Genomic DNA, 10,064 nt, shown 5'->3' with positions numbered 1-10,064 from the left:
CGGGACCTGTGCAGGCACGGACCTCCTGCTCTTTCTGTAATACACAAGAGGGAGCTCTTGGTCGTAACAACTTTCCTTCGCTCGTCTCAATTTTTGTTGAAAGTGCCTAAGCTTGTCTTGCTTTCAAATCGGATCTTTCAATTCAGTGATAAAGGGATACTGGAAAGCTAAAAAAAAAAAAAAAAAAAAAAAAAAAAAAAAAAAAAAAAAAAAAAAAAAAAAAAAAAAAAAAAAAAAAAAAAAAAAAAAAAAAAAAAAAAAAAAAAAAAAAAAAAAAAAAAAAAAAAAAAAAAAAAAAAAAAAAAAAAAAAAAAAAAAAAAAAAAAAAAAATAGTGACAACCTCGGCTGTACATAATGTAGGCATAGCTCTAAGGAATGTGTTACAACACCCAAGGCTTACGCATCAGTTAGGCTTCCAGTTCAGCAGTGAAAGCCACACGTTACTTCAGGCACCAGGGCTCCCCATATACAACGTACGGAGATCTCCAGCAGCAAGGCTCACCAGCAGCCACGTCCTGAGCAGGGAGCTGCAAAAGCTGCTCCATAGGAGATGAAGAAATGTTGCCCCATGGGAGATGGCAGTGTGTTCTGACATACGTGGCAAACGCGGCCTGCTCTCGGCAATAGGCAGGAATTCATCTCTGATTAACGTTCACAGCCCCCTGTCCTCTCCAGGACAGGTGCCTGCACCAGCCCTGTTACACAGCATGTAGCGCTGGCATGAGGCAGTAGGGACCGTCCCCATTAATTCCGTTTCTTTAGGACTTGGAGGGCTCAGGATGTGCGAAAGGCTGGTTCCCGTCTCTTCTCTGGCTGAACCTGGACTTCAATGGACTGTGTGAGGGGGAGAGATCTGGGGAAAGACTGAAAAACCTCAGAAAGAGACAGACAATGAAAGGTTGGCTGCGCTGTAGCAGATAGGAACCCCAGGCGATGCCCTGGCCCGATTTTAAGTGAAGAATCTGGGGAATCCAGGCATCTTTCCCACAGCACTCCTCCCAGTGGCTCACCTTTTGTTTTGCTTTGTTTTGTTTTTTCTCCCAGTCGTGGCTCAATTTTGATGCTCTTACACTTACCTAATGAAAGAAAGACTTGTTCTTTCATATATGCACTTTTATGCACTCAGATTTAAGGTACTTACAATGTGCTATAAAACACTTAATAAAAATAGTGCACTCTTTACAACTATATGTAGTCGGTCTAATAAAAGGTATCATTCTCTCTACAGAAACTGTTTCAATTAAAGCATTTTAAGCAATATTGTGGCTTCATAAGTAATGGACAGGTTTGAAAAGACCAACAACACCTTTATGCAAAAATAATGGTATATATTTTTCTTTCCTGTTATATACCTAAATGGTTCTTCCCCATTCATAGTCATCCCAGCTATTCATGCTCAGGCTGTAGTTATGCACTCAAAAATGAATGTCAGTCTGTTACCTTCTGTCATGCTGTAATTATTGCTTATAAGCAGCAGCCAATTGAGCAAATGAAGCCATTAGTGTGACTGGCTCTCTAATAAATATGCTACTCTTAATATTTCCTGAGGGAAGCAATACAGAATTTCATATAAGTGAATAAGGATACCCATCTGGTACACTAACTGGCTACCCAAGTGTAGTCTGTTGATGCAAAAACCATCTATCTTAATCTTGGGTAAAAGAACACAAGAAATTGAATATTTAAAAGATACCAGATAAACATTAGTATCTTAAGTATCATCAGTATTCTAAGCCAAAGGGAGTTTCCACATTTCATCTTAGACATAGCCAACACAGCAACAGTGTTGTTAATAACCTGGAAAGCAAAATAATCAGGTACGCTGTGAATCAGCTGGTGTTTTATTTTATGGCTTTTCTCATTTGTTCTATATGCTTTGTTTCTTTTAAGATATTTGACATATGGGTACATTCAGGTATTCTTTCAGAAAATAGAAACACCTGGAAAAGCAATTTATTTTCAAGGTGTTTAAAAATAGGAGTCCAAGCCTGGATGTGGCAATTTGTAACAGATGAAGCCTAGGCAAAGATCATCCATTAAATAAATCCAGGGGGAAAAAAACCCATTTAACAGTGTCATGTGTAGATAACAGAGAAGAGAGAATCAAATGTGTTGCTGAGGTGGAATAAGAATGGGGAAAACAAGATTAAGGGGAAAAGCAAGCATCTTAGGTGGGATTGAAAAGAACAACAACAAAGCTGCTACCCAGGAGCTCACAGCTGTTGTAAAATTGCCTTGCTGTTCTGCAGAACAGGATACAGACACGTGAATGTGCATTTTGGGACTTAGAGCTAGATGAAGAAACATGGGAACTCTTTATAGTCCTCATTCTTCTCTCTTTAGCTGCAAAAGAAGTGAAGGGTCTGTGAAGTGCATATTGCAGCTAAAGTCACACTTATACAATTTTTATATGATTCACCAAAGCATTCAACAAAAATAGCTGGCAGGTGAAGACTGGCTAGAAATGCTCAGAACTTGGGTGACAGGTGATGACACCTTCTAACTGATAGGCAGGAGGGGTTGTCTACCATCGTCACTGAGAGAATGAGAGAGGGACACTCTGTGAACGGTTACACAAAACGCTTCACAAACATTACATTGATATGTGTCCAAAAAATCTTGTTTCTAAAAAGTGCCTCAGTTTGTAGACTTCTGCAAAGACATTACAGACACCATCTTCTGGAATTGGTACCAAGAGAAGTGGAAAAGGAGTAGGAAAGCCCACAAAATCGTTTGGCTTCTTGCATGTCCACAAAAAGATGGGTAATGTGCTGACTATTTTAGAGCACAGAGCAACCTTGGATTTCATGTGATGAAATCATGGTTGTGACAGAAAACAAGTTGTTGAATCATGTGTTCCTTTTTCAGAAGGAAAAATTTACGTGCACACTGTTTCTTTCACCCATTTATATAGAAAAAGGAAAGGATTAATTAATTAATAGGAAAGAGGTACAAGAATACAGTGTGCCTCTCTGATTTGTTCCATAACTAGTCTGCATAAATAAATATGGACATAGGAACCTAAGAATGATCTTATCTGCATCTAAATCCAAAGCCTAATCTGATGGAAATCTCAGAGAACATGCTAGTACAAGACTGATAATGAAGATCCTCTGCCCAGAACAGAGTCTTTCAGAAAATGGTTCTCTTTACTACAAATTGGCTCAGAGTAGAAAGCTCTAAAAAAGAGCCTTACCACAGACGGACAGAGCTTTCTCAGTGCAGATTGCTCAAGACTTTGGGCTGGGAGCCTGGAGTCAAAACTGAACAAAAACCTGTCTGCCTAAGAAGAATTTATTTCCAGCAACCTCTGTTCCACAATGGCAAAGCTCTGCCAGCCACATGAGGCACAGCAGGAGGAAGAAGAGAATCCAAGAGGAAACTTGGCTTTGTACCTATTGCAGCTTTAGTCATCCTTTTTGAACAGAATTCAGCTGTCAGCCACGCGGAAGACAAACACCTGCAAGGGAGTACAGAGACAGCTGGTATTGGAGGCAATATTGCGATCAGCATCTGCTGCACTCTTTACCAAGTCCTGCTGTTCTGCTAGATGAAAACAGTAATGCAAGTCCTGTCATAAAAATTAATGCACTGGGATGAATGAGGACATCCAACAGGCAACTGGGGGGAAATTTTCTTTGAAAGAAACAACAAGGATGCCATGTTTTTATGGATTGATAGTTACTGTTGCAGTTCTTTACCTTGGGCACAGGGAAATAGTAACACTGATGCACGATAAAACCTGCTCACTTTTTTCCTCTTAAGGCTTCTATTCCAGAATCATAGTTTCTGTTTCAACATCCTGTAATTTCTCTGGCAATCATCTCATCTGGCTCTTGAAAAAATATTTTCAAAGTATTTGCTTAGATAATCCACCTAAACTTGAATTGTTTATTGTTTGTCTTTATAAGGGATACTATAAAGTCCATAGGACCTATCACAATGATGTAAAACAGGTAACTATCACTAGGTTAATAGATAACCAGGGTTTATACCAGTTCTGACTATGAAATCAGAGACATCTCCATGCTTGTGTTTTGAATTACATATTGAAAGCTTTGATGGTGGCTGGTACTTAATCACAGACTTGGAAAGATGATAAGCTTATGCCAATCTGCAAAATTAAATGTATACCCATGGCTGCCTTCAAAAGATCCTTCCAGTGACTTCTGTTGGCAGTTTTGCGACATGCTTTGTGTCCCAGAAGCTCACAGGTTCTTTCAGTGCAAGGAGTTAGTCTGTTTTGTTGGAGAAAGTGGCAAACAGAGAATCTGTCAAACCTGGCCTGGTGTAATACAGGCGTTTTAAAGCAGGCGGGGGAATTTTGAAGTGGCTGTGGGAGGGAAGCAAGACCAAGAACACAAAGGTTTGCTTCAGCAGTTAGGTTTGCTTATGGGCAGAGGAAAGGTTAAGACACTATTGAAGATGAGTGAGAGGCTGTAGCAAAAGTCAGTCTGCTAGGACTGGTATTTGTTCTGCATTCTTGAGCGCTTGTAGATCTTGGTGCCAGGAACTGCAGTTGTTAATTTTTCAACTTCTTTTTACACCTTATGATACTGTTACACATTTTCAGTACGAAAATAAGATAGACTGAAAGCTGACTATGGTGTAAAAGTAGGTAATAATTGAAGTTGTATATGGAAATGAAAAACAAGATTCTGGCTTAATGTCATAATATGTTTGAAGAAACACTGCAGAGAAAATAAAGTATTTCAAGGGATTCAGGGGCTTAATTTAGAATTCTGATTCCATTTTTGAAAGTCACATGAGCCTGCATTTTAATTCCAGAGGACTTTAAAAATTGTACCTGTTACTACATTGCAAAATATTGATGTTGATACTAACGAACTTTGTAGAATGAGGCTGTATGGAGGTTACAATGAGTTCATGATTTTTTCTGGAATTTAGATGCTCAGAGTATACATTCTGCTCATTTCTCTAAGTTAGAATTTATGTCTCTGGGTGGACATTATTACTAACTAATGAGGACTTCAAATTGTAGGGCTGCATCTGCAAAAATTATAGTAATCATCATTACTGCAGTCTGAAAGTCTGGACACCAATACATGTAGTTCTGGTGACAAAGAGAATAGGTAGTTTCTTTCATTCACAGATACCCTTTGTGTTTGTACATTTTTAATATACTAGAGGTTGCAAAAAGTGGGAGAACATGAGAAAATAAAAATGCTCTGTTTCCTTCCTGGAACAGTAGGCATGTTGTGTATTTGCATTCTTGAAGCAACTTCAGGCTTGGACAAGTGATAAAAATAAAACTGAGACTATGAGTAATACTTTTCATAACAGTAAGTTTACAAATTGGAGAGGAAACCTTTATAAAATTACTGGATTTTTTTTCCCAATATATACGCCCTTTTCCTTTTTAAACATATTGCTATATCTCCGCAGATTATCGCTAGCTGTTGATCATTCTTAACTTTCTGTGTGTGTCAAAGGACATATACGCATTTCTTCCTTGTGTTCATCTATTCAGAATATTAGCTGTAACTTAAGGAGAAGAGGAATCCAGCATGGCTGTTTTCAACAAGACTTTCCTATTTTATCGGTGTTACACAGAGAGTAGAGGAAACTATTTAGTCCTGAACTCATCTATCCAAGAAAATAAAGGAATACAAGGAGGGAAAATAAACATTCCTTTTTCTTTCTCTGGAAAGAGCTAACCCTTTCACTGTGAGATCAGTTCTTCCCGGTCCAACAGGATCACCTATTTGAGTGCAGAGATATCCAAAGTCTACCGTGGGTCAATACGTAATACCCCTAATGCGGCTGCCTGATCATCTGTGCAGCTGCACCTACAGGTCACCCAGCTGAGGGCATTACATTCTGTCCTCTGTTACTTCTGCAGTGGGACACAAATGTTACAACTCAGCACATTTCTTAGAGAGTAAAAAGGTGAACCAGCTAACTGGGTAGAGTGTCATTACAGACAAGAATTATAGCACTGAACATGATATATTCAGCCGCAGGGTAGCGGTGTCTCAAAAACAAAGATGTTCTCTATCTTGTTTTCATATTAGCAAGTTTTTAAGTTGCACATTTATACAATTAGTCATTTGCCACACTGATTAAAATAGGAAGCATACGCGGTTATATAATGGCACATATGTGTTTGCAATTGCTAAATCATTTGCACCTGTGCAAAGGGAGTGCAAAACAGAGCAGGTTTATGCTTGCCTCGCAAAATGGAAATACTAATAAAAGACTGGGAAATAGATGTAATCAGAAATGGTGAGTTTGGGCAAAGGAGGATCCTGCATTACTCATTTCTTTTAAAATTAATTGGCTGGGAGCAGTGATATTATAGACTGGTGTGCCTGAAGAAGGTCTCTCTCTTAATTTGTGTTACAACATACTAATACGCATGCTTCTAATGTTAAGAGAGTATTCCCTCCCGCCTTCCCCCCTACAGAGAGAGAGAAAGAACCACTGTCTTTTTGGACAACAGAAATCATTAGTACAGCTAGAAAAGAGGATGATTATTTACTTTAATGGAAAAACACAGAAGATCACTTGTTCTGAGACTCACTTAAGCAGATCAGTTTCACCTGTGAAGAGATGCATTTCAAAAGAAGGTATATTTGAATATGTGAGGTATATTTATACCTTACATATTTATTTATATACCTATTCATATATAATATTTACCTTCCTGAAATTCCTCTACAGCTTAGCTATACCATTCCGCTAGTCTTCCAATCTATCAGGTGCAAGGCCTCTGAGGGTTAGTTGCTCATCGTCCTGAAATGATGCTCTTCCATCCTGTTGATATAAGTTTTGCAATTGTTGCTCCATACCTAGAAAAGATGTACGAAGCTTTCTTTCAAAACTTTAAAAACCTTGTTCTCCCCCTTTTTTTTTAGGCCCATTTAGGCAGATCAACAGAGATGTTTAATTAAAAAAAAGCAATAGTCCTGAAAATAAAGTACGAGGGCTATCTGGTACCATATAGTTTGGAAAGCTCAGTAAAAAAAATCCCAGTGATTCAACAAGCTGTGGGTGAAATCCAGGCTATGAATGAAGTCAGTGGCAAAATTCCCACTGAGACCCTTAGGACAGATTTTCTCCCTAAATACCCAGTAGGTAACTTGAGACATAATGCCTTTAGGTGTTCGCTGCAGTAACAAAGCAGCAGTTACAGCGTTGCAGGGACAGATTAGAGCACAGCACTGAGACTCGGGTTAGTTAAAAGCCTTAACTCAAACTTTGATTTTATCTGCTTGTCAAACAAAGGATCACCTGTAGTATAGCTGCACCTCTGCCAGCCAATTAAGGTCAAAGAAAAGGTTTTTGTAGTGCTTTAGGTTAGATTGCTTACCTTCTATTTAAGGAAATACACAAGTAATACGTATGTAAAATTAAAGAGAGTTTTTCCTTTCTTTTCTTTCCTGCTTCTCGATCCTGTAAGTGAAGAACGCTAGGTTCTTGTGTCCTACAGCACCAGGCTTGAGAGAAGCCACAAAATTTGTTTGTAAATTAGCCTATATCATCTGCATTATTTCACTTCAGAAATTAAGATCCTCTTTACTTTTTGAGTCCTGAGCATGAAGAACAAAGGCAATAGCGACTCCACAATGGAGAAGGGCAAAAATTGATTTAGGAAGAGAAAAATAACCTTTGTTAGGTTATTCAAAATGTTGGGGTTTTTTGGGGGAGGATTGTTTTTGGTTTGTTTTTGGTTTTTGTTTACTAATTGTTATTTGTCTTCAATAACAAATTATTGTAATGAAAATTTCAGGGGGGGACTTATCAACATTGTGTCTGTACTTAGGAATTCGTGGTGATATTCTTTTTTCTTCTGAGTAATTGTTGAGCAAGCTCCCAAGTCCAGTGTTTATATCTTACGCTTTTCAGGGTGGAATAACAAACATCCTTCCATTCCCATTTAAAACCTCTCTAACAATTAATTTTCTGACCCCCTCTGCAGCCGTATGGATGCAATATCAGCCAACAGTCATTGCCTTCTAGTGCTCCGTGTGTCTGGTGCTCCATGTGTACCTAACGCGTCCACAGAAAAACGACCTCCCAAATTGCTGGTGATCTGGACAACAGCCACTTTCCCCAGCTAAAGCTCTCCAATCTGTTTCCAATGAAACGCTGTTCTCTTGCACACAAAGCATGCACTTATTCTGATTAAGCACTGTTTTTTATCAGCAGGGTATGCACAATCAAGCATATTTGACATACAGAAGCGTAGATCGGTTTACTCAGTTAAAAGCTTTGATCTGTCAACTACAGATATTAGGTAGAGCTAAAGGAATCCATAGTGCTTATGGATCTTGGTTTACTTTTGGCCTCTAAAGCAGTATGCTAAGGGTGATTCCTATGGCAGGAATTTCTTCACTGACACTAACAGAGCATTTAGTTCCTGAGAGCGAGAGATGTGTTCTTCCTCCTAACAATTTTGCTTCTTCATATGACCTTCCCTTGCTAGTCTGACAAAAATACGCTTCTAAGTTATCATTATGCCACATGTAACTACAAAATTGACAAGCATCCCTGTCCGCCTCAACTCAAAATTAAACACTGACTGGAAGCTGTAGGAGCTTCAGTGAGACATACTCAGAAAAGGAATCCTGCCCTTATTCAAGGGCATAAAGTTTACTTTCAGATTTCATTCATTTCATTGGGTGGATGCAGCCAAAAGAGGTAGTCATCAAAAAGGGTACGTATATTTTTAAAATATTCCTTTAGGATGTGCCTGCCATCCTAAGAATTGGAAATAGTCAAAAATACTGTGTTCTGTTCAAAGAACTGCTACAAAGCTAATACGAAATTTTTATGACCATTAACTTGAAACCATGCAATGATTTAGCTATAATCCTCAAAATTACTGATCAACCTTTTTCACCTAGTCAACTATTTGCTGTGATGTGAAATGAGGAAACAGTTGCCTGGATGAGATAAACAAGCAACTTCTTATCATTGCAAAATTGAAGTGTGCAACTGCACAAGCAAAATAGCTTTTTATATTCTGTTTTTAACAGTTACCACTTGTTGTCTTACTGTTAAACTCCATCTTACCATTTCTGTATTCCTGCTTTGTGTTACCTTAAAAAAAACCAAAACAATTATCCTTCCTGCCCACTTTTTTTAAAAGCATTTGCCACATTAACATTCCCAGCTGTTACAAGAAATTTAAGCATGCAGACTGGTTTACTCAGGTGTTTTGGCTAACAAAGGTCAATAGGATTGGGTTATAAATATGTAAATCATTAATTGTAGTGTGTGTTCCTTTTACTGCGCTGCCAAGAATTGCACAGAACAGAGATTAAATACTTTCCTATAGGCTGTGGTTGTTTTCCCTCCATGCCAGAGTTAACCCTGCCCTGGTGCAAGAAGGCATCTGCTCAGTTTTATTGGTTCTTTCTGCCAGCCACTTGAATGTTCACAAAGAAATAATGTAACACAGAGTTTTCTGTGATTGGAGCCCTTGCTTTTCCCGGAGAGCAGAGCCTTGGTTTAAAGTGCTACAATATCAAATATTGTAAGGGTGTCAATCTGCAATTTTGTCAGATGCTTTGATACACATACATGTTTATAACAGCAGGGGACTTTAAGCAGACCTGGGAGCTCATAGCCTCAGGTGGCTGATCCCAGAGCATTTAACATGTGAATACTCCCACTGAGTTCAGTGGGAACAATTCTGAGCTTGAAGTGAAGTTTGTGATTTATTAGTTGCATATTGGTGTCTATCTGAGTACATGGTAAATAAAAGCCTATGTCCCAAGAATATGCTTGCAAGTTATGGGTCAAACCTACTGCTGTTCCAGTGTGGTACCCTCTGAGGGTAGACATTAGTTGTGGGGTAAAGACCAGGGATCTAGGGCAGATCCCAGCTGGTGCAGCCCGTGACTTTTCAAATTGCAGTGGTTAGTCACTGAGTGCATTCATACAGAGTGTGTGGTTTAACCTCAGCCGGCAACTGAGCACCACACAGCCACTCGCTCACTCTCCCCTCCCCCGGTGGGATGGGAGGTAGAATCAGAAGAGTAAAAGTGAGAAAACTCATGGGTTGAGATAAGAACAGTTTAATAATTGAAATAAT

At 38.8% G+C, this 10,064-nt stretch overlaps 1 protein-coding gene across 1 annotated transcript in view; it reads right to left on the bottom strand.

Annotated features, from left to right (window-relative positions):
* LOC103925719 (transmembrane emp24 domain-containing protein 7-like) overlaps window positions 1-10,064 on the bottom strand; it is a 33,243-nt gene that overhangs the window by 12,415 nt on the left and 10,764 nt on the right. The gene's annotated exons all lie outside the window — the stretch shown is intronic.

Source organism: Pygoscelis adeliae, unplaced genomic scaffold, assembly GCF_000699105.1.
Source record: "Pygoscelis adeliae isolate BGI_AS28 unplaced genomic scaffold, ASM69910v1 Scaffold252, whole genome shotgun sequence".
In the NCBI taxonomy this organism is placed as follows: Eukaryota; Metazoa; Chordata; class Aves; order Sphenisciformes; family Spheniscidae; genus Pygoscelis; species Pygoscelis adeliae.
This window is presented reverse-complemented; position numbering and strand designations above follow the sequence as displayed.